This window comes from Sciurus vulgaris, assembly GCF_902686455.1.
Source record: "Sciurus vulgaris genome assembly, chromosome: 6".
NCBI lineage: Eukaryota > Metazoa > Chordata > Mammalia > Rodentia > Sciuridae > Sciurus > Sciurus vulgaris.
In genome coordinates, this window is record NC_136466.1 from 2,700,535 (window position 1) to 2,724,226 (window position 23,692).

The 23,692-nt window shown below is 45.0% G+C and overlaps 1 protein-coding gene and 1 pseudogene across 6 annotated transcripts in view; one reads left to right on the top strand and one right to left on the bottom strand.

Moving 5' to 3' along the window:
• The window catches only part of LOC306663249 (zinc finger protein 124-like), a 368,872-nt gene that overhangs the window by 179,241 nt on the left and 165,939 nt on the right, over positions 1-23,692 (bottom strand). The gene's annotated exons all lie outside the window — the stretch shown is intronic.
• On the top strand, positions 18,878-19,810 carry LOC306663338 (olfactory receptor 14C36-like; annotated as a pseudogene). The gene has a single exon. The product of its transcript is annotated as an olfactory receptor 14C36-like (transcript).

The following is a 23,692-nucleotide window of genomic DNA, read 5'->3' on the forward strand; positions in this document are numbered from 1 at the left end:
GGCTAATATCATTCTAAATGGTGAAAAACTGAAAGCCTTCCCCCTAAAAACTGGAACAAGGCAGGGATGCCCTCTTTCACCACTTCTCTTCAATATCGTCCTTGAAACTCTAGCCAGAGCAATTAGACAGACCAAAGAAATTAAAGGGATACGAATAGGAAAAGAAGAACTCAAACTATCCCTATTTGCTGATGATATGATTATATACTTAGAGGAACCAGGAAATTCAACCAGAAAACTTTTAGAACTCATAAGTGAATTCAGTAAAGTAACAGGATATAAGATCAATGCACATAAATCTAATGCATTTTTATATATAAGTGATGAATCTTTGGAAAGAATAATTAGGAAAACTGCCCCATTCACAATAGCCTCAAAAAAAAAAAAAAATAAAATACTTGGGAATCAATCTCACAAAAGAGGTGAAAGACCTCTACAATGAGAACTATAGAACACTAAAGAAAAAAAATTAAAGAAAACCTTAGAAGATGGAAAGATTTCCCATGTTCGTGGATAGGAAGAATTAATATTGTCAAAATGGCCATACTACCTAAAGTGCTATACAGATTCAATGCAATTCCAATTAAAATCCCAATGACGTACCTTACAGAAATAGAGTAAGCAACTATGAAATTCATCTGGAAGAATAAGAAACCCAGAATAGCTAAAGCAATCCTTAGCAGGAAGAGTGAAGCAGGGGGTGTGGCAATACCAGATCTTCAACTCTACTACAAAGCAATAGTAACAAAAATGGCATGGTATTGGTACCAAAATAGAAAGGTAGATCAATGGTACAGAATAGAGGACACAGACACAAATCCAAATAAATACAATTTTCTCATACTAGACAAAGGGGCCAAAAATATGCAATGGAGAGAAGATAGCCTCTTCAACAAATGGTGCTGGGAAAACTGGAAATCCACATGCAACAGAATGAAACTAAACCCATATCTCTCACCATGCACGAAACTAAACTCAAAATGGATTAAGGACCTCGGAGTCAGACCAGAGACCCTGCAGATTATAGAAGAAAAAGTAGGTCCAGATCTTCAACATGTTGGCTTAGGACCAGACTTCCTTAACAGGACTCCCATAGCACAAGAAATAAAAGCAAGAATCAATAACTGGATAGATTCAAACTAAAAAGCTTTCTCTCAGCAAAGGAAACTATCAGCAATGCAAAGAAAGAGCCTACAGAGTGGGAGAAAATCTTTGCCAATCATACTTCAGATGTAGCACTAATCTCCAGAATCTATAAAGAACTCAAAAAACTCTACTCCAAGAATTCAAATAATCCAATCGACAAATGGGCTAAGGAAATGAATAGACACTTCACAGAAGAAGATCAACAAGCAATCGACAAACATATGGAAAAATGTTCAACATTTCTAGTAATAAGAGAAATGCAAATCAAAACCACCCTAAGATTCCATTTCACCCCAATTAGAATGGCGATTATCAAGAATACAAGCATCAACAGGTGTTGGCGAGGATGTGGGAAGAAAGGTGCACTCATACATTGCTGGTAGGGCTGCAAATTAGTGCAGCCACTCTGGAAAGCAGTATGGAGATTCCTTAGTAAACTTAGAATGGACCTACCATTTGACCCAGCTATCCCACTCCTCGGCCTATACCCAAAGGACTTAAAATCAGCATACTACAGAGATACAGCCACATCAATGTTCATAGCTGCTCAATTCACAATAGCCAGATTGTGAAACCAACCTAGATGTCCTTCAATTGATGAATGGATAAAGAAACTGTGGTATATATACACAATGGAATATTACTCAGCCATAAAGAATGATAAAATTATGGCATTTGCAGGCAATTGGATGAAATTGGAGAATATCATGCTAAGTGAAATAAGCTAATCTCAAAAAACCAAAGGATGAATGATCTCGCTGATAAGTGATGAAGTCACATAATGGGGGTTGGAGGGGTTAGAGTTAGAGTTAGGGTTAGGGAGGGGGCAAGAATGGAGAAAGGAAGGACTGTATAGAAGGAAAAGATGGGTGGGAGGGGTGGAGGAAAGGGAAAAAATAAGAGAATGAATCAAACAACATTACCCTATGTAAATTTATGATTACACAAATGGTATGCCTTTTGCCATGTACAAACAGAGAAACAACATGTATCCCATTTGTTTACAATAAAAAAATAAAATAAAATAAATAAAAAAAGAAAGAATTAATCTAAATACAAAATTTTACGAGGAATATTCCAAAGTTTGAATGTTAAAATTTTAAGACAAAAAGAAACCCAAGAAAGAAAAGGAGATTTTTTAAGTTATACCTGTCAGAAAGTACATAGGTAAGGAAAGTTATGAAGAAAAAGATCATACTTTTTGATTAGAAGGAACATTGTATGGAAAGATTTTCATATGAAAATAAAGTAACTGGGATGTTCTAATAAAGGAAAAGGACAAAATGAGAGGATTTAAGTAATTGACAGAGGGTATAAGTCACAGAAGATGTGTAATTCAGGTGGCTATAACTAAAAATGATAATTTAAAGGGTATTCTAAAGCAAAATTCAATACAGTGGAGTAAAACCACAATGCAATTCTCTACACATAAAACATGATATTTCCTGCTCTTTGTGACATTTACAGAGAACTGGCTTAAGGAAAAGATTTTGTGTTTTACCTAGATGATCTTTGCTGGGATTACTTTAAAAAGTCTGAGGACTAGCAGATATCAGATTAGCTCAAGAGCTGTTTTACCTCATCTGAATGACTACTTCATGACGCTTGTTAATCTGAACAGTCATTATTTTGGGTTGCTGGAGAGTATTTAACAACTTTGGAGTCACAGGAGAGGGCGGGAGGGCTCTGGCTCCAGCTCTGTCACCAGTGCTCTCCCTGGAGGAATCCTTCTCTGCTGCTGGCACTGGCTCCTGAGCTGCCCCCAGGGCTACTGTACATATTGGGGTGTGCCTTGGGCTGCAGCTGACCCTGAGATTGCAGCTGGCTCTAGAGCCAAATTTGGGAATGCTTCTTGCTCTGAGTGGGAGCCAGAAGGAAGATGTGAAATGTTCACCAACACTGGTCACTCTCCTGTCCTTTCCAGGCACAGAAAATATCCACAACAGCACCCCAGACTGTCTGAGACTGCAGTGCACCTTGTCATTCATGTCTGCCTCTGTGGTCTGGTCGTTCAGCTGATCAGGAAGCACACATGAATCTACAGTTCTGCACTAGGAAAGTTGACATGCAGGCAGTTGAACGAAAAAGCATGGGGGATGATAGAACTCTGAAGTGCATCTATCATGCCAGGGGCCACAAATGAAAGAGATGGGACAGGGGACAGCCGATTCCACAGAAGAGTTGGATTTCTGGCCTCTTCTACGTCTTCACAGGACACTGCTGTGGTCTGGGTTCCTTTGCCTGCCATGTCCTGTCCAGACAGCAGACCAGAGCTTATCCAGTCCCTGTGTAGCACATCTCTTTCTGGGCAGACTACTCATCAAAACCCCAGTTCTGGGACCTGAGGTGCCGTGGGTGGGATGGGTTGATGTGGAATGGAGGAGGAGGAGAAGAGGTGAGAACTGAATATGCTGAGGATAGGGCCCTCAATTACCATCTTTGCTGCAGCCTCCCCACTCCTGTGAAGGGGATCAGGGACCCCATCCATAATATTTGACCTGTTTCCTATGACAGGTGTGGTCCCTTGACTTTATCCCTCTATAGGAATTTTAAGATCACCAGATTCAGGATTCTGTGAATCTCTGCCCAGTTACATTCCACATAAAACTCCCATGAGGAGTTTCTTGTGAGGAGGTTCTTGTGAGGACACAAGAACCTCCTTCTGGACCTAAAGTCCACCCACTTCTTAGCTGGTCCTGGTTTTATTACCTAGATCAATATTTGGGAGAAAGCATCTGTAGTTACTGGAGGCCATGAGGGCATCACACCTAATTTTCTATAGACATGATATATTGTGAGGTCCAGTCCAAATTGGTGGTCCTTCAACTTGAAGTTGGTGTTTTACTCATTGAATGGTGTCAATTACTAGATTTCATAAAGCAAGTGTTTAATATGTGTGTTGAATGATGAACCAGAAAAAGAAGATGAACTAGTGCCTCAGAGAGTTGGTATACAGCAAGAGAACATATTGTCCTGTTGGGTGTCCCCTTCAAAGTTAGTTGGAAAAGGGACAGTCTCTAGAATATACATGTCTGGTAACCAGAGTTGATTCTTTCAAAACACCATTACCTGGGCTGCTTGCATCAACACAGCCTACCTGACAAGTCCTTTGGTCTTAGGACTTCTAATCTTTCTGCCCCATGTCATATCCTTCATAAAAAGTATACAAATACAGACTTTTCAGAACCGTGGGATTCTTGAATGTTGCCAGGAACCCTAATTTGAGAAAAGATGGTCCAGAATTTTTGTACCATTTCTGTGACCTTAACCAAACCATGGTGACCTTAATTTTTTTTTAAGTTGTAAATGGATGGACCACTTTTATTTGTTTTTTTTTTTTTAATGTGGTGCTGAGAATTGAATCCAGTGCCTTACACATGTTAGGCAAGAGCTCTACCACTCATTTTTACATTTTATAAAAAACATACATTTCTCAGTTATTGATCCTAAGAGTTCTGGAATCTCATGTTTCACCAGAGCCTCATGTGTTATGAAAGTCCTGGTAGAAGATACCTTATTTTCAGGGAATCAGAATAGAGTGAGTTTGTGATGGAGAAATAAGACCATCATTTAGTGATCATGTGACACCATTGAACTAATCCATTCAAGCATTCAAATTTATTCAGAAGGAAACTAAATTATGTATTGTAGCCCATCTTTATCATGGTGAGTGGGCTAATTTTAGATTCAGGTACCCACACAGCTGGACAGCAGGACTCCAGTCCCATGCTCTCCAGGGTGTTTGGGGAGGTTCCTAACTCAAACAAAGTCCTGAATCTTTGTAGATCCTTCTGCATCTGCTACAGTCCCTAGGGAATTTAGCTAGGACAATGGGTGAACTTCCCCTTCATAAGGTTTCTGTCTCTTCTTGTTATTTACCTTCTTCTGCTCTCTGATCCCATCTTTATTGTCCCCACCTAGAAATAAGTATATGTGTATGTGCTTTCCCATGCAGATGTGTAGAAGAAAATGGCCCCATGTGGCTAGGGGATGGGCAGAGCCCCAGTATGTTAGGGACTACCATTTCAAAGTCAAACCTGATGAGGTGTGTGGCACACTACATAGTACTCTGGACTCTGTCCACCTCCTATCATCTGGACCAGTCTCTTTCTATACCTGGGCCTCAATTTCTCAATGTGAAATGAGCAGCTGGATGTGAATCAGCCTAAGCCAGTGGGTGTTCAGTGAGAATAAGGATCTGGTCCCTGTTGATATGGGTGTGGGCCAGGATTTCATGTGCATGGTTTTAGGGGGCTTCCATGACTAATGCAAGCAATATGATCCATGGGCAATCTGGTCCTTTTTTGGAACTGATATTAATGAACAATGGACCTTCTAGCAACCCCATCTAAATCTTCCTCCTATTAACAAGAAAGGAAAAATTATAAGAAAAATATAAGAATTCCCAAGGAGAAAAGGACAAAATTTAGACAAGCACTTCATGAAAAGATAATCAATGGCCAAAGATTACATATTTAAAGTCATCAGTAAAATACAAATTCAAATGAGAACTGGATGCCACTGTACAATGTTTAAAATCCACTGAAAACTTTAAATGTTGTGAGGATACAGAGCAAGGAGAACTCACATGCACACCTGTGTGTATATTGCCACAACCATCTTCACAACCCCTTGGCAGTGAGTCCTAGAGATGGACATCTACACCATGCACCAATCGTTCCACTCAGCTCTATAACCAGCAGAAATAGCTGCACATGTTCACCATGCAAAAGAAATCTCACAACAACATTATTAGCACTTCTCCAAACAGGAAACAACTAAAACATGCATAAATAGAAAAGGGTAAATAAAATGGATGTCTTTATATTTTTATTCATTGTACACAAATAGGGTACAATTTTTCATTTCTCTGGTTGTATAAAATGGATGTCTTTAAATGGGATACTATACTGAAATGACAGAAACAATAAAAAATAATCTTTTAAAAAATAAATCACTTTAAAACTATTTTGCATGATTCCATTCAAATTGTTTAACAAAGCTCAACAAGAATTAAAGAATGTGTTACCTTTGGGAAACACAGGGCAGAAACTTGTGATGGGAAAAGCAGCAGAACTCCTGGGGCTTTAATGATGTTCTTCTTTTTGTGCATACTTATTACTGGGTGTCTTTCCTTTGATTAGTGATCTACACATGGTGACCATACTTCCAGGTATGTAGGCTGTGTTCTAACACAAATTCAATAGCTTGGGTCCAGAGGATTTTTGCTGTTGCTCTTGTTATTACTAAGGCCATTAGGCAAAGAAATTTGTCCGAGTCTGGAATTTCATGGTCTACATTCATATTCATATGGTTTTCCCCACATTCTCCCAGAGATAATGGTCACTTTCCTAACTCTGAGACTCAGTTTCTCCATTACTATAACAGGTTAGTCCTGTCTTTGTTCTCATACATATCACAGAGATAAAACCCTCTCAAATATCATCCCTCTTTTAGGTCCCATTGGTCTATGAGCTTTGCAGAAGACAGAAAATGACAAGAGGCACAGAACAACAAGGTTTTTTCAAGATGAAGAGTAAGAGACCACCAGAGATGATGCTGATGTGCAAGAATGTACAAACGCCTTCCATCTGTGACCTTGTGCCTCTTACCATCTGTAAACATGTTAATCTCTTGCTGATTAGTTATCCCAGTCATGGTCTTGTCCACTTGGGAGGACAATAGAAATAACATCCGGAAGTCAAACACAAAGTTTTTCATGTTGCTATTCACCTGTACATCTGTTCAGATTCCTAGAATGAAGACACACTGGCTGAGGTTGGAGGTGTAGTTGTTTTTTTCAATATGACCACTGGATATTCCTTCACCCACTTTATCAGGAGGGTGTAAAACATACCCATGAGGTAGGCAGGACTACTCTCTATGTGCAGGCATCCTGCTGAGTATGAGTGACCTCTGTCAAAATTCATGTCCTTGTACCTGAGCAGGGCTGGGATCTGGCAGGTTGCTCTCATAGAGCTACTATGTACATTAAAATTTCCTTGGTTTCATATACATACTTAGATTCTCAGACCACACAAGAAACACATGACTTTCATAGAAAAACTGGAAAACAGATGGGACACTTGTTTGTGATATAAACTATCAATATAAAATATAAAAATGGGAGTTTCCATAGATACCAAGTTTATTCAAGTGTAGATTAGAATTGCAAATGGAACACTTTATATAGAAAATTATGATCACATTCAAGGAGAGTTTTGCAAAACCAAAACCAGAAAGATAACCTAAGTTACTTAGAAGTGATAATCCTTGATTACGAACATAAATAACAATGGTGGTATCTATCCAGGGTTTTGCAGGCAAATGATGGGTAATCCCCCCCCACACATGTAGTTTTTATGTAATTGAAATGGCCTACCTGAAGACAAAATGTTCCCCCAAAATTCATGTGCTAAAGACTTGGTACCCAATGTTGAAGATGTGGAAAGTAATGGAGACTTTAGAAGGTGCCAGATTTCAGGAGATGGGCCACTAGGGATGTGAGCTGGAAGGATACATCTGGTAACTGGCCCATTCCTCTTTCTACCTCTGCTTTCCAGCTGCCATGAGATAGCCAGCTATGCTGAACTCTTCCACCATGATATTATGTCACCTTAGGTCCAAAGCAATGGAGCCAACCAATAAAGAACTGAAACTTCTAAAATTGTGAGCCAAAATAAATTGTTCCTCCCTTAAGATGATTTTCTCATGTATTTTGCCAAAGGAATAAAAATCTTGTTACCATACAAAGAGAAGTGGAACATCTGATGTCTTTGCCAGAATTTTTACACTTGTCTTTTTGAACACTCAAAGACTTTGTTTTTCTGTAGTATTCTTCCTTTCTTTTCATTGGAGGTAATTGAGAATAAAGAATGATCTGTCACTTAAAAAAAAAATTCAAATGTAACAAATAAAAGATTTACCAATTTTAAATTTTGAGCCTTCTCTCCAGTATGCATTCTTCATTGTTTAGGAATACTAAATGGACTACTGAAGGCTTTACCACACTACTTTCATTCTACTGGCTTCTCTCCAATATCAATTTGTTCATATTTTACATTTGTCTAATGTAACTGGAACAAGGCTTTCCTGCATTGTTTATATTCATAGGGCTTCTCTCCAGTATGAGTTTCTTCATGTGTGTGAAGGTGTATGGAACTCAAGAATTTATCAGTGTTTACATTCATGGAACTTCTCTCCAGTGAGTTTGTTCACATCTGTGAAGATGAGTGCCCCTTTACTACAGTCATTACATTCATAGGGATTCTCTGCGGTATGAGTTCATGAATACATTTCAAGATAAGTGGAACAAATAAAGGCCTTACCACATTGCTTAGTCGTACAGCTTCTGTCCATCAAGTCCATTGATGTGTTGCAGGTGATAGGTGAAAGAAGTGCACTGAGCCAGTCCAAAGAAAATCACGGGAGAAGTTCTGCTTTATTCTGAAAATACATGCTCTTTTATAGGACTGAGGAAGAGCTAATAGTTCAGGGAGAGAGGCGGGGTGACAGTTGATTGGATGGGGCCCTATTCCTGAGGTCCCGGGATGGGGTGGCAAGGACTGATTTGCTGCAGGGAAGAAGTTATGAGGGTAAAATCAGGAAAAGAAGCTCGGCCAGCACCATGTTGGCACCTGGGGGAGGGTGACCTTATATATTCCTCCCTTTCTTGTTTTATATTGGAAGGGGGTGTTGTTCGGTCTGGCTACTTCCTGCTGGACGGGGGTGGAGTCAGGGACGGGTGGGGGAATCGGGAGGAACATGGTCAAGAAGACCCATAACAAGGTCAAAAAAGGGAAGATCTGTTGGGGACTAAAGTCACAAAATGTTTCCTGTAGCCAGAGGTCCTGCATCGCTTTATTCCATTCCTCCAGGTGGTGGGTGGGTGGAATAAGCCAGGCGTCCTGATGGAGGGCCACTAGGAAGGAGGTCCATAGGTTGGTTACAGCTCCCTCAACAGGTAGTGAGGTGTTCCCGAGAGGAGGTGCTGGGCTCATCTCTTGCCAGTAGCTGATAATTCCTGAGGAGAAGCTGGTTAAAAGCCTTGTTAGAGATTTTACCCACTTGGTTCTGGAGGAACTTAATGATACAGGGTAGAAAGAGACAGGTGAGAAAAACTATGGATAATGGTCCTAGAATGGGCCATACCCATGTTAGAAGGGGAGACTGAACCACAAGGAGAATGGGGAATGGGGGGGGGGGGGGCTTTGTAGGTCTGCTGCCAAATTACATAATTTGATGATATTTTGTTCCACTAGGCCAGATTCATTAATAGCAACATTCTTCTTGAAGGAATACACAGATTCCCCCTTTTTCAGCCGTAAGGAGGTCCAGAGGCTAGCGATTCTGGAGAGTCACCTGGGCCAAGGAGGTTACCTGCTTTGGCAGAGAGGCAAGGGAGGAGGCAGTAGAGGAGAGAGTGCTTTCCAGCCGGTGTTGATATCTCATAAGGAGTGGGCAAGAGCACCTCCTGATAGACCCATCCCAGCAAGGGAAGTGATCAATGAAACACCAACCAGTATGGGTAGGAAAGCTGCATGCTTAGCACGTGAGTGTGGGGACATAAGGAACTGAAGTTCCGAGCTGCTGTAAAGGGTTAACTGTGGAACAATTGTAACAAGGACACAAAGGGAGGTTAAGTTCTTAAAGAGGACATTTGTGAGGCTTCCATTACACCAAAAGATATGTCTGCGTTGAGCATAAGTAGTATTGTTAAGAGTGATGTTAATGGCACAGGCCATGGAAGGAGCAGCTTGGGTTTGGGTTCCATAGATGCAGGTTCGAGGAGGTGAGTGGGAGGTGATGTCCTCAGGTTCCTACAAGGGGATGTGAGAAAAATGTTTTATGGAAGACTTCCGGGAAGGAAATGTGTAGCTTGTAGCTTTTAGGGGAACCGCAGCTAGCAGAGGTAGGTTTAGAGAAGCGCAAAGAAAACAATTGGCATGGCTAATAGTAGGAAAGGTGCAATTGAGGAGGCCAATGGTGTCTTTTAGTATCTGAAGCCAGGAGTAAAATGAGCCAGAGAAGGAGGAGGAATTTTGTTAGTCCTGCATGATGATTTTTTCTGAATGCTTGATGTCAGAAGATACCTGAGACACCTGGGTGCCTATGGAGACATATTCCCGAGATATGTGGAGGGATCCACAGGGAGTGTGAGAATATCCGTTACAGTAAACAGAAGCAGTTACCCCTGAAGCCCACCAAGGATCCCATGAGTCCTTGATGGTGAGATTGTAGGTGTGGGCATTGCTAATGTAGGAAAAGATGCCTATGTTCAGCTGTCCCAAAAAGGCATCATGAACCCTGCAAGACGAATATGGGCAGCCTCCGTAGGTATCAGGCCACCATCTGCAGTAATCTCGGGCTTGATCATATAAAAAGCAAAGGTAGGGGTGGGTAGCCTGTTGAAATAGCTTGGTGTCAGGGGAAATGAGATATGAATAACGCCAGAGCAACCCATCAGGGGACAGTCGGCTGTTGCTGCCAGAGAGGTGGTCTTGGTGTTCTTTTCTGTGTATATTTGCCTCATCTTAAATCTCCACATGAAAGTTGTGGAGGTTATTAAGGGGGCATAAGGAGAAGGGGTAGGAAGATAGGGGTTAGGGCTGGACTAACAGATTATGTTCAGGAATTGGCTCAAGAAGGGAGACTTGGGAAAAATGAAGCTTTAAGGGGTTATGAGGAGAGGTAGAGCAAGAGTATTTTGTTTGAGGTCCGCAGGAAGGTATCACCGAGGACTCCAGGTGAGTTTCTTCAGGGCCCTGGGAACTGGAGACTGGCTTTAGTCTGGAAATATGAATCCATGGAGTAAGCCAATTGTTAAGGAGGGCCAGCTTGGCAGCTGTCAGAGTACACAAGATCACCGAAGTTGGGCCCTCCCATTTTGGTTTGAGGGGATCTCTCTCTCCCGGGGGACAATAGTACACAAACTGACCAAGTGTTAGAGGGAGGGAGTTCTGGGAGAGGTCGGGGTCAGGGAGAAGCCAGTCTTGGTGCTTCCATAATTCAGTTCAGAGGTGAAGAGAAGGGGTAGGGCATAGTTCTCGGGAAGGGGCCAGGCTTTTGGTGAGATGCCAGGGGGAAGAAGAGGGTGGCAATACATAATCTCAAAGGGGGGAAAGGAGTGAGGGGTTTTTTTTTGGCAGAGCCTGCAGGCAGAGAAGAGCCAGAGGAAGTAGCTTCACCCAATCCATACTTAATTCCATGGTGAGCTTTGTAAGGATATCTTTGAGAGTTCGGTTTGTTCTTTCAACTTTTCCTGATGCTTGTGGGTGATAAGGACAATGGAAATGCCAGGTAAAGGACAAAATCTGAGTGATAGACGGGTGATCTGTGAGGTGAACTCTGGGCCATTGTCGGACTGGATCAAGATGGGCATTCCAAATTGAGGAATGATTTGAGCCATCAGAATGGAGGCTACTGTAGAGGCTCTTTTGTTGGATATGAGAAAGGCCTCGATCCAGCCAGAGAAGGTGTTTACTAGGACCAGCAGATATTTTATGTGTTTAACCCTGGGCATGTTGATAAAGCCAATTTGCCAGTCTGCCACATGGGTGTGCCCACGGGCTTGGTGAGAGGGAAAAGGTTTGGGCTGCAAGGGTGTGTTGGTGTTGGTTCGCTGGCAGATGGGACATGTCGAGGATTTGTTGTTGCAAGAGGGCTTTGTCATCCACAGAGAGGGAGAAGAAAGATTGGAGGAAGATTGCCAGGCTTTGGGGGCTAGAGTGGAACAGGGAATGAAGGAAGTGAAAAAGGTGTTTATGGTCTTCCTTGTGCATATCGCCGAAGGGGGTGAGCATGAGCACAGTGGAGGGGTTCAGGGTTTTGAGGGCAGCTCCCATGCCACGTGGTCAGCCCTAGAGTTTGACTGTGATGGGAGAAGAGTCAGATTGATGTGCCTTGCAATGAGTGACTCCAAGTCTGGAGGGCAACTGTGCAGCCCTGAGTAGGTCAGAAATAAGTTTGGAATTGGTAACAGAAGTGCCCTTGGATGTTAGTATTCCTCTTTCCTTCCATATGGCAGCATGGGACAGCAAAGTGTGAAGAACATATTTAGAATCTGTTGTAGAGGGATAGAGCTTCTCTGCTGCCAATTCGCAGGCTCAAATAGCTGCCAGAAGTTCAGCCTGTTGGTTAGTAGTGTTTAGTGGGAGAGGGTTGGCTTCTATTGTTGAATGGGAGACGACAGCATATCCCACTCTCCATGTGCCATTGTGCATGAATGAACTACCATCTGTAAACCAAATAAGGTTGGGATGTGGCAAAGGGCCTTCGGAGATTGAAGTAGGACAGGGTAAAAATGTTTCTAAGGTTTCTGTACAACTGTGTATGGGGAAATCAGCTGGGGGAGGGGAGGCCGGGAGCAGAGAGGCAAGGTTTAATGGAGGGCAAGCTTTAAAGGATACCGCCAGATTCTGGAGAAAAGATGTAAGTAAGGAAAGCACCCTAGAGGGGGGGAAGTGACTGGAGCCCTTTGTAGGTGAGCAGATCCTTCAGATGATGTGGCAAAAGAATGGTAAAAGGGGATCCAAAGTTCAGCTAATGAGCTTCCTTCTGGAGGACCTGGCTGGCAGCTGGGGCTCGCACACAAGATGCCCACCCTCTAATGGTGGGATCTACCTGTTTAGAAAGATAGGATACTGGAGCAAAAGTGGGGCCATACTCTTGTCCTAAGACCCCCAAACCTTGGCCTCCCTTTTCATGAACATACAAGAGAAATGGTTTGGATAAATTAGGCAAGTGAAGGGCCGGAACTCAAAGGAGCGCTTGTTTGAGCATCTGAAAAGGCCGTCCAGCAGTTGAAAGTAGTGGCTTGTTCTGGGGGTCCCTTGCCATATCATATAGTGGTCTAGCTAGGAGGGAAAATTTGGGAATCCATGCCCTGAAGTATCCTGCCAGTCCTAAAAAAGATAAAATTTCGACCTTGGTTTTTGGGGTGGGGAGAGAGTTAATGAGGTGTTTCCTGTCAGTGGTAATAGCCTTTTTTCTGTGCGAAATGAGGAACCCAAGGTAGGTGATGTGGGTGTAGAGATTTGTGCCTTTTGGGGGAAGGCCTGATACCTCTTTTGGGCTAAGTGATTGAGTAAGTTGATGGTGTCAATGTTGGAGATTTCAGCCGAAGAGCTACAAAAGAAGATCATCTACATATTGAAGGAGGTTGGAGTTGGGGCAGGCTGAGTGGAAGCCTTCCAGGTCCCCTGCCAAAACCTGCCCAAAGATATGGGGACTATCCCTAAAACCCTGAGGACAGTCCATGTGAGAATGTTGAGAATGTCTGGTTTTTGGGTCAGTTCAGGTGAATGCAAAAATGTCTTGGGATTCAGGTGCAAGGGGAATAGAGAAAAAGTCATCTTTTAAACTGATAACAGAGAAATGGGTAGAGGTGGCTGGGATCTGGGAAAGAAGAGTGTATGGGTTAGGGACCAGGGGGTGGGTAGGAATAACAGAGGAATTAATGAGGTGAAGGTCTTGTACCAAACCGGTAGATACCATTAGGTTTCTTAACCACTAATATGGGGATGTTATGGGGAGAAAGGGTAGGCCAAAGGTATTTTTTAGTTATAAGATCATGTATGATAGGCTGGAGGCCAAGTAGGGCAGCAGTGGAAAAGGAATACTGAGATATGGGGAGAATGGGTAGGCTGAAGGTATTTCTTAGTTATAAGATCATGTATGATAGGCTGGAGGCCAAGTAGGGCAGCAGTGGACAAGGATACTGGGATTGACTAGGAAACTGGTTGGGATCTTTAAGGCAAATGCGGATGGGAGGGCAATCGACCATGGAGGGGCTTTGGGTGTACCATATGATAGGATTAACGAGGTGGGTTGGGACAGAAAAAATGGTTGTGTGGATGGCCCTCTAGTGGCCCAGCACAGTCAGAGCAAAAGGGAATTGTGGGATCACCTGTCAGGAGGGCCATTAGGAAGTGTGGAGTGGGGAAGACGGTGGCTGTATCGAGATGGTGGTTTTGAGGATTGAGAGAATATCCCTACCAAGAAATGGCACTGGGCACTGGAGCATGACAAGGAAGGAATGTGAGAATGGGAAATTTTCTATGGTTCATGTAAGGGGAAGGATCTTTAGTGGAAGTATAGATTTCCCTCCTACCCCGACAATAAAAGAGGATGATGGCATTGTGGGTCCCCAAAACTCCATGAAGTCCGAAAATGTGGCTCCAGTATCTAAGAGGAAATTAATACGGCACCCACTCACACAAATTTCCACCCTGAGTTCCTGCCTGTCAACAGTGATGGCTGGGGAGGAGGACCCAAGGCCCCATCAGTTGTTGTGTGCCAGGCCCAGGAGGTCAGCATTAGGGTTCCTGCCGCAACTCCCCTTTGGGAGGTGGGACAGTCTGATCCCCAGTGACCCATTTGTTGGTATTTTGGGCAAGGGGTAATAGGGGTCCTTGGGGTGGGACATGCTTTCACCCAGTGGCCTTCTTTTCCACATTTGAAGTAGGCACCTGGAGGATTTTTACTTTGTGGATGATGTTGGTGCCATGCTTGGGGGGTCCCTTGAAGGACCTGAGCAAGAATCTGAAACTTACTATGCTCTGCCTTTTCATATCTCTGGTATTTGTGGCATTCAGCTTCCTCATCATGGTTATGGAAGACCTTGAAAGCCACAGCCAGAATTTTGGTCTGAGGTGTTGCAGGCCCTCGTTCAAGTTTTTTTTTTTTTTTTTTTTTATTTTAGTCTTAACGTCAGGGTAAATTTGAAATAGAAAATAAGTCATAAGGATGTGTCTAACATCGGGGGTCTCAGGACCTAAGTTGGTATATTGTTGGAGAGCCTTAGTGAGACGATCTAAAAATTCAGAAGGGGTTTCACTTTTTTTCCACATTATTTCCTGGATGTTTTGGAAATTAACTGCCTTATGGGTGGCCTTCTTAAGGCCAGCAACTATGCAGGCAACAAACTGATTTCTCAGCTGCACTCCAGCTGCGGTGTTATAGTCCCAGTCTGGGTCCTGTTCAGGAACCGCATGGGGGCCAGTGTGATGTTTAGGGTTAACATGATGGGTGTCATCTGCATGGGCTTGGGCTAATACCCATACCCACCTACATTCCTTCAGGAAGAAGGGTATTGGCTAGAAGCATCTAGATGTCATGGTGGGTGAGACTGTAAGCCTGGAGGACTCACTGGAATTCCTGAACATATGTAGTGGGATCAGTCATGAAAGAGCCCAATCTCTTCTCAAGCTGGGTGAGATCAGTCATGGAAAATGGAACATGAACCTGAATAACCCCTTTGCGTCCAGTGACCTCTCGAAAGGATGCCAGGACATGTGAATGGGTGGTTTGGGAGCGTGACCTAGTGGCTGGAGGGCTGAAGGAGTTAGGAGCAAGGGAGGGTGATGGTGAAGAGGACTCAGGAGAGGATGATGAAGGAGAGGAAGGGACAGAGGGAGGTGAGTGGTAGGGGGGTGGTTTGTCTGCGGATTGAAGAGGAGGTGGCAGACTCGGCAGTAGGGGAGGGTTTGCAGGCAAGGAGAACCTGATGAGGTCTGCAGGAAGAATAGAGATTGGGGTGAGAGTGGAGGAGGGTAAAGTCTTCAACGTAGGGGAAGGGGATCTCCTTCCACTTTTTCGAAGTGCTGGCAGTAATTGAAAAAGATCCCGGAAATTTGGGGGTCAAAGGGAGCCTTCGGGAGGCCACCAACTAAGATTGTCTAACAGGTACGAAGGCCAATCTTGGGTGCAAAATTAATGAGGGTTTTAGGTTTATTATCTGGAGCAAGTGAGAGATGAGCCAAGTTAGAGAGTAGGCATTTTAAGGGAGAGTCGTTGGGAGGGAAGAAGAGGCCCCCATTGTTTACAGCGGAGAGGAAGTGAGGGAGATGAGAGGCAGAGGAGGGGAGGGAGAGAGAGAGATCGATCTCCGGACCAGGGGAAGTGAATGGATGACTCGTTCAGGCATCCCCAATGAGCAAAACCATTCACGGGACTCGATAGAGTCGGGGGCAAGGGAAAAGTCAGGTCATCACCCGAGATTTTCCCTGCCGGGGTGAAATGCTGGAGGTCACGGAGTAACTAGCGCTAGGCTTTGCCAGTCAGCGTGGAAGAGGAGAGGAGAGAAGATGGAGAGAAGAGGAAGGGGTCTGTTGTTCCCTCCTGCCTGACTGAGGGAGGAAAGAGGCACCTAGGAGTCCACCATGGTCGTGAAGGCTGAGGTGGGTGCGGTCTCCCACGTATAACCAGACATTGGGGTTTGCCTGACGATCACGGCCAAAGTCCTGTGGTAAGTCTGATTAAGGGTGGTCGCCTATGAAAGGGTAACTCACCTAACAGTTGACCAGTGATGGTTGCAGGGTAGCCAGCGCTTGAGAAGGCGGATGAGGGTGAGAAACTTTGGCTGGGTGGATGGAGGGAGTCCTCAATTGATGAGGATCCCCCTCCTGGGTTTTGGCACCAATGAAAGAAGCGCACGGAGCCACAGTCCAAAGCAAATCATGGGAGAAGTTCCACTTTATTCTGAAAATACATGCTCTTTTATAAGGCTGGGAAGAGCTAATAGTTTAGGGAGAGAGGCAGGGTGGCAGTTGATTGGACAGGGACCTATTTCCGAGGTCCTGGGATGGGGTGGCAAGGACTGATTTGCTGCAGGGAAGAAGTTATGAGGGTAAAGTCAGGAAGAGAAGCTTGGCCAGCGCCATGTTGTCACCTGGGGTGGTGACCTTATAATAGGACCTCATGAGGATAATACCAAGCTGTTTATACTCATTGGTCCTCTCCCTAGTTTGAGTTAATTTATGTAGTCCAAAGAAAGTGGACCAAGTAAAGGTTTTAACACATTGTTCATATACTTAGGGCTTCTCTCCATTATGCTCTCCTTCATGTCTGTGAAGGAGACTAGAACTAGTTAAGACTTCCCCACATTGTTTACCCTGATAAGGTTTCTCACCAGTATGAGTTAACCCATGTTATCTAATGGAACAAAACACTAAGCCTTTCCCATATTGTTTATATTCATAGTACTCATAGCAGTATGACTTTGTTCATGTTGTCAAATGATTTGAACTGAAGGGTATCCCACATTATTTACTTTCATAGAACTTCACTCTAGTATGACTTTAATCGTGTATATGAAGAAAGAAGAACTAGTGAGGGCTTTACCACATTGTATACATTCATAGGATCTCTCCTATGAGATTTTAAAATGTATTTGAAGGTAATTAGACCTAGTGAAGGCTTTAGCTCATGGGTTACATTCATAGGGTTTCTCTTCACCATGAGGTTATAAAAGTATAAAGCACCAATAAAAAAAAAAAAAGATGACACAGAGGATTCTTACTCTTTCGGAGGTAAAACTTGGAGGGGAAGGTTATGGAGAGCAACAGAACATTAGGAAAACAACCAAAGAGAAGGGGTCTGGCAGTGGCTTTCAAGATCCCTGCAGTCACCTCCTGGGAGAGAATGCAAAGCAAGAGGTGGAGAGGACCCAGGGCAGAAGACTGACCGCTGAGGACCCCAGCAGAACCCAGGCCAATGCTGCACTGTGCACGGGGCTTGCTGGGCAGACCCTGCTCAGCTGCCTTACGCTGCTGAACCTCCAATTGAGGTGCACAGGCTTGCTCTCTTGGAGACTGATTCTGCCTGAGTAAATGACTCCTGTTGGTGGAGACACTTAATATAATTGTGGTGTTACCAGTTTCCTACAAAACTAACATAGTACGTAAGAATTTGCATTATGAGATGCACATGCCAACTGAAAATAGAAAAAATTGTTCTAGAGAGAAGGGAACATAGTATTAAGCCACGGAGCAAGGAAAGACAGCAAGGAATAGGAGTCAGGGGAGGGGGCAGGGACAATTGAGACTAAGGCTGCTTGTTAAGTGTTCAGATCGCTGTGGAACCAGTACCAAAACCAGTACTAAATTTTGATAGCCAAATGACCATATAAGAAGCCAAATACTTCTAATGGGAAACAATCAAGATAAAGATTAGGAAATGCCTCCATTCATTTTATTAAAGTATAAATTTCAGGGTAAGAATCTAGGCTTGCGTAGAGTACGTGAAACACCCACAGCACGGGTCACAAGGAAGTTCCCGTGATCACTTTCCCATGTGATTGCATGGGGTTTTCTTACCAAGGTTTACTCAGCTTGAGTTGTGACTTAAGCTCAGGCACAGCTTTGACTTTTCTCCAAGCATTGACTGAGTCATAATTTGCAAGAATTAAAAGATTTCCATAAAACAACGTTGTAAAATCACATGTAAATTAGCAGCCTACCTCCATCTGGCAGTCGTGACAAGCTTTAGGAACGAGTGGAAACTCTCAATACTGATTTCTGCCCCTACAGACAGGACTGTGCCTCAAGGCATGTCTCCTGGTGACAGGCAGATCATTCTGGAGGACACAGAGCTAGTGCTTGCTCTGTGTCCACATCCACCCAGATGTGCTGGTCAGCTCCTGATGAAACTTCAGTGGGACTCTAACCTTACTCTAACACAGGGATCTCACATGTGTCGGGTAATTCAGTCTCCACTGAGACGATGACCTCAAAACTGGATGCTATGGGGGACAGTGAACCCCTTAAGCACTGAGGACTATCTCCTCAGAAGGGGTCAAGCTGATCGAGAGACCAATAGAGAGCTTTCCCCATGCAGAAACAACGACATAAAACAATGACATTGAAGAAAAGCATCTGAGGTGGGTGTGTTGACTTTTAATGCTTCTTGTCTCCTTTCCTCTGCCTTCCCAGCTGACCAGCATCTCCACAAAATGGCCAACTCCACCATGGTGACTGAGTTTCTCCTCATGGGCTTTGCTGAAGGCTGGAAACTAAGGTTCCTCTACTCCATGTTATTCTTACTCATGTTCCTGGCCACCCTCTTAGGGAACTGCTCATCGTCACTGTCACCACGGCTGACCAGAACCTGCACACGCCCATGTACTTCTTCCTCAGGAACCTGTCCATCTTGGACATGTGCTACATTTCTGTCACTGTCCCCAATGCCTGTGTCAACTCCCTCACCGGCAACAGGGCCATTTCAGTGGCTGGCTGTGCAGCCCAGATCTTCTTGGTCATTTACTGTGCTTTTGTGGAGATTCTGTTTCTCACCGTCATGGCCTGGGACCGCTATGTGGCCATCTGCCAGCCCCTCCGTTATTCGACTATCATCAATGTCCAACTCTGTGTCCGCATGACGGTGGCGTCTCTGCTCAGCGGCCTGGTCTATGGGTGTGCACACTGGGAACACACTGCAGCTGAACTTCTGCGGCTCCAACGTGGTCCCCCAGTTCTTCTGTGACATCCCCTCCCTGCTGAGGCTCTCCTGCTCCGACACGTCCAGCAACCAGCTCTCCATTCTCGCCTCTGCCGTGGTGGTTTGCGGCGGCTGCTTTGTCTTCATCGCCATGTCGTATGTGCGCATATTTTCAGCTGTGCTCAAGTTCCCCGCCCAAGAGCAGGGGAAGGCCTTCTCCACCTGCGTGCCTCACGTCCTGGTGGTGTGCGTCTTCCTCAGCTCCATCGCCTGTGTGTACCTACAGCCGGCGGCGGCCACAGAAGCACTCCAGAACATGGTGCTTTCTGCCTTTTACACCATGGTTCCTCCCTTCTTGAATCCCGTCCTCTACAGTCTCAGGAACAAACAGGTAAAGGAAGCTGTGAGGAGAGTCATACTGAGAAAGGTTCACTCAGGAGCACGGTAAGGAGACATGAGAGGGTCGCTCCAGGTCTGCCCAGTGACCTCAAACCTGGGCAAGACACTGCCTGTCTGGGTTTTGCCGGGCAGACTGTCTGCTGTGGAATCCTCCTCTCGAGGCTGGACTCAGTCTTATAAAGCAATTTCTTTCGATTTTATATTACACTTTCTATTCATCCCCCAGAAAATTTTGTAAGGAACTTTAGTATGGCATGTTTTCTTAGATAGAGTTCAAGATATTGGCTGAGAACATATAAAGACTGGGCGTTTTTTTATTCATTAAATATTTAGCAATATCAATGCTAAGGATGCCCTGAAGGTGATATTAACAAATTAAGTACGAAGCTAGCATCCAGCCCGCATCATCAAATCATATATTTATATGAAATGAATATTTAATCTTGTATATAAGTAAGTCGATTTGAAACTGAACAAGATTAAATCCAAAAATATTATACTGTAAGATTTATAAGGTGTCAAATTAATTCTTCAATCCATCTGGAAAATAAAAGAAATAAACTCGAAATGTCAACTAAGGAATAGGTGGTTGCAGCCAGCTCTCTTCATGCGGAATCAGCCCTGTACTTGCTGGAAGAGCATCTGCAAGTCCCCTGACTGAACCCATCTGTCATTGCTGTAGAAAAGCCCTGAGCAGCCAGGTGCGTGGAGTAGCCTCGGGTGCAGGTTAGAGCAATAACCTGGTGGCTCCTTTTCAAGTCTGTGAGTTCTCACAAGCTCTCCTGAGTGAAGGCTCAAGTCTCTCAGCCACAAACAGGTTAAACCCAGAAGTCTGCCTGCATATTAAATCTGGTCTACTCGAGTCAATCTCTTTATTTGGTCCCATAAAGTAAACGTCTATCATACTGTATCCTAAGATACATTTTCAGTGTTTGATCACACTGGAGAGACATTCTTTGTAAAATTCAGGATTTCAAACTGTCATATTCTACTGTCGCTATTGATGACAACTTTGAAATACACATAATTTAAAGTGAATAAGCAAATTTAATGTAAAAAGCAAAATGATTTTTAAAGGTTCACATTTGTCAATTAAATTAAAAATTAGAGTACTTGTGGAATTTAAAGCCATTCATATGAAATCTTAAGGTATATGCAAAGTGCAATTTCAGAAAACCATTTTGCTCTATGCTGCATGAACAGATTTCAAAATCAAGAAGACAATTTAAAAGTACTTGTTTACCTAAGAAGTAGAAATATTGCGAGTATAGGAGATAGGTTAATAGATAGATTTTCAAAGTTTGATTGACAGAATATTGGTTATCAGAAAATTAATAAACAGTCAAAACAAAACATACACATACTGAAGAGTTGGCTGATAAGGAAAATTCAGTGCTTTCTCAAGGCTGAAGGGAGTTTCCACGTGACGGTGCTGATTAACTAGAGCTCTGGTGCAGTAAACGAGGACGTGCACGGTGACAGCAGAGACCTGTGAGGGCCAGCGCAGAGGGGCTCACGGGGACCCCCGCGCAGACTCCAGGTTTGACGTCACCAAGGGCATTAAAACCATTTTGTTTGATTTGCTGAAATGTGAACCACAAGGTGATTCCTGGGAGAGCGAAGTGACATGCACGGCTGCCTTGGTGACAGAAGTGGCGAAGGCTCAGGCGGCTGGAACACTGGGGTGGACCTGGTGCAGACCACTCGTCCTCCTGGGAAGCCCGAGGGAGTGGGCGTCACCAGGGCGGTGAGGAAGGGGTCTGTCCCAGGAGGCCTCCAACGCAGAGTGCTCTCTGGCTGTTTTCTCCATAGCTCGGAATCACAGCGGAAGCCAGAGTCGCTGGGGAAACTGAGCTGCCCAGGGATAAAAAATCCCAGGGGAACATGGGCCCTGAGGCTGCCCTTGATTGCCTGGGGTGCTGGCCTGTTTGTCAGGTGGGCAGCGGAGTCCGAGCCGCAAACACAGCATTCTGTCACGGGCTGCGACAGGCGCCCAGAGCACGGTGCCCGAGAGGAAAGACAGATGCACGTGAGCCATGTTTCTGCTGACCTAGAACAGAGTCCAGCTGAGTCACGGACTGAGTCACAGGCTGTCAGTCCACAGCAGACGTGAGCCAGGCTCCGGCACAGAGCCACCTGGACCAGGAGGAGGCTGCATGTCACTTCAGAACAGCCTCACGGGGACAGAGCGTGTTGTCCACCTTGCCCACGAGTCGTGCACAGGAACCCACACCTTACCAGGTGAGTGTGCATGAGGGGCAAGGACACCACCAGAACTCAGGCACTGTGGGGCAGCAGTGCTTAACTGAAGCCTGGGACGTCACCATGTCCCCCAGAGGCATACAGGAGGCCAATGATCAGGAAGTGGAGCTGGGGCCCATGTCTCAGTGGGTCCCTGTCCCAGTTGACCCTGGATACCTTCCCGGACTCAGTGCTTAATTGGAGAAGATGCGCTCAGCAGCCAGCCAAATCTCACATTGGTTCCCTGACCCATGGAGCACAGGCAGCCTTGGTGGGCTGTGATGTCCACCAGAGCAGCCCTGGACGCCCCCCGGTTCTATGCTGGAGCAGGCTGCCAGACAGAGAGCCCTGCCTCAGTCAGGACTCGGGGAGGGACCCCACTGCCCGGACCTGCTCTCCCCCAGGCAGGACAGCCTGCCACTGGGCCATCCAAGGCCTCCCGTCCAGTGCTCCCCGAGCTCGGACCTGGAGCGTGTCTGTGACAGGCATTCCCGCTCCCCGGGGCTGTGTCTGTGGCCTCCCCACCCAGACACGGTGAGGGTGTCCCCAGAGACAGCGTCCATGCTCTGATTCTGAACCCCTCAGCAGGCCGGCTCCTGTTGCGCCCTCAGAGCTGGCTCTGTGGCGCTGAGGGTGGCCTCTCTGAAGCCCACCTGTGCAGGAGGAGCCCCTTGGACCAGACCCCTGAGAGGGTCCAGCTGGCTGGGCGGCCCTCCCCACCAGGTGGCCTCCCGGGGCGGCTCCTCACTTCCGGGCACATCTGCACGAGGCTGGGAACCTGCTTGGTTCTGCCGGGATTGCGAATAACTTGCGTGCTTTTCAGATGCTTTCTGATCATCTCTTAAAACAGAAAATGATGTAGAACTTTAAACCAGCCAACACCGTGTGGAGCTACTCCTGCCTTGATCGTGCCCCACTGCGTTCTGTCATGTCTTCACAGCCCGATTTTACCTTCGTCTGTTTCGTTTTGGTCTTTGTCCATTTACGGCGTGCTCTTCTCAGATCTCACTACTGCAGGTGCGTCCTGCCTTCCTTGCTTTCTCATCTGCAGCACTGACCTTTACCCACTCTTCCTGCCGTGGGAATCAGTGAAAATCTTCCTGGTGTGAAAGATATCCATCCACCCCACACGTGATTCACAGGATCAGGATCTGAATCGTGAATTGCACATTCAGGCTGTTTCTGCATGGTCCTGTAGCGGTTTGGGCAAAGGATTTCAGTTGCTACTTTGGAAATTTGTTGACTCATTTGTCTGGATTTGCATAACTGGTATTGTGCCCCGTCGCCCTGCTAAGGCCATTACCCCTAAAATTCAGTAGTGATTCAACGCCAACTATCATTCTACAGAGCTGGTGATTTTTAGAGAAATGCTTTTGAGAGGATGTGTGTAGTAGTCACATCTCACCACGACGACAGTGTTCACATAATTTATTTAGCAGGCTCAGTTGTCAGTTCCCTGAATCTCTGATCTCCCTTCACAGAGAATACCTTGGAACCATATTTGCCTCAATGGAAATTACTCTTAAAACATTTTTTTTTAATTTTGTGACCCATCTTCTGTTTAATTTGCACGTTTGCCAGTTACCACAGGATCGGGGTCCGCCTTTGGGCAAGCAGGGGCGACTGTCCCACAGGGAGTATGATCGCAAACTGAACTGAATATACATATTATTTCACAAACCAATGCTGT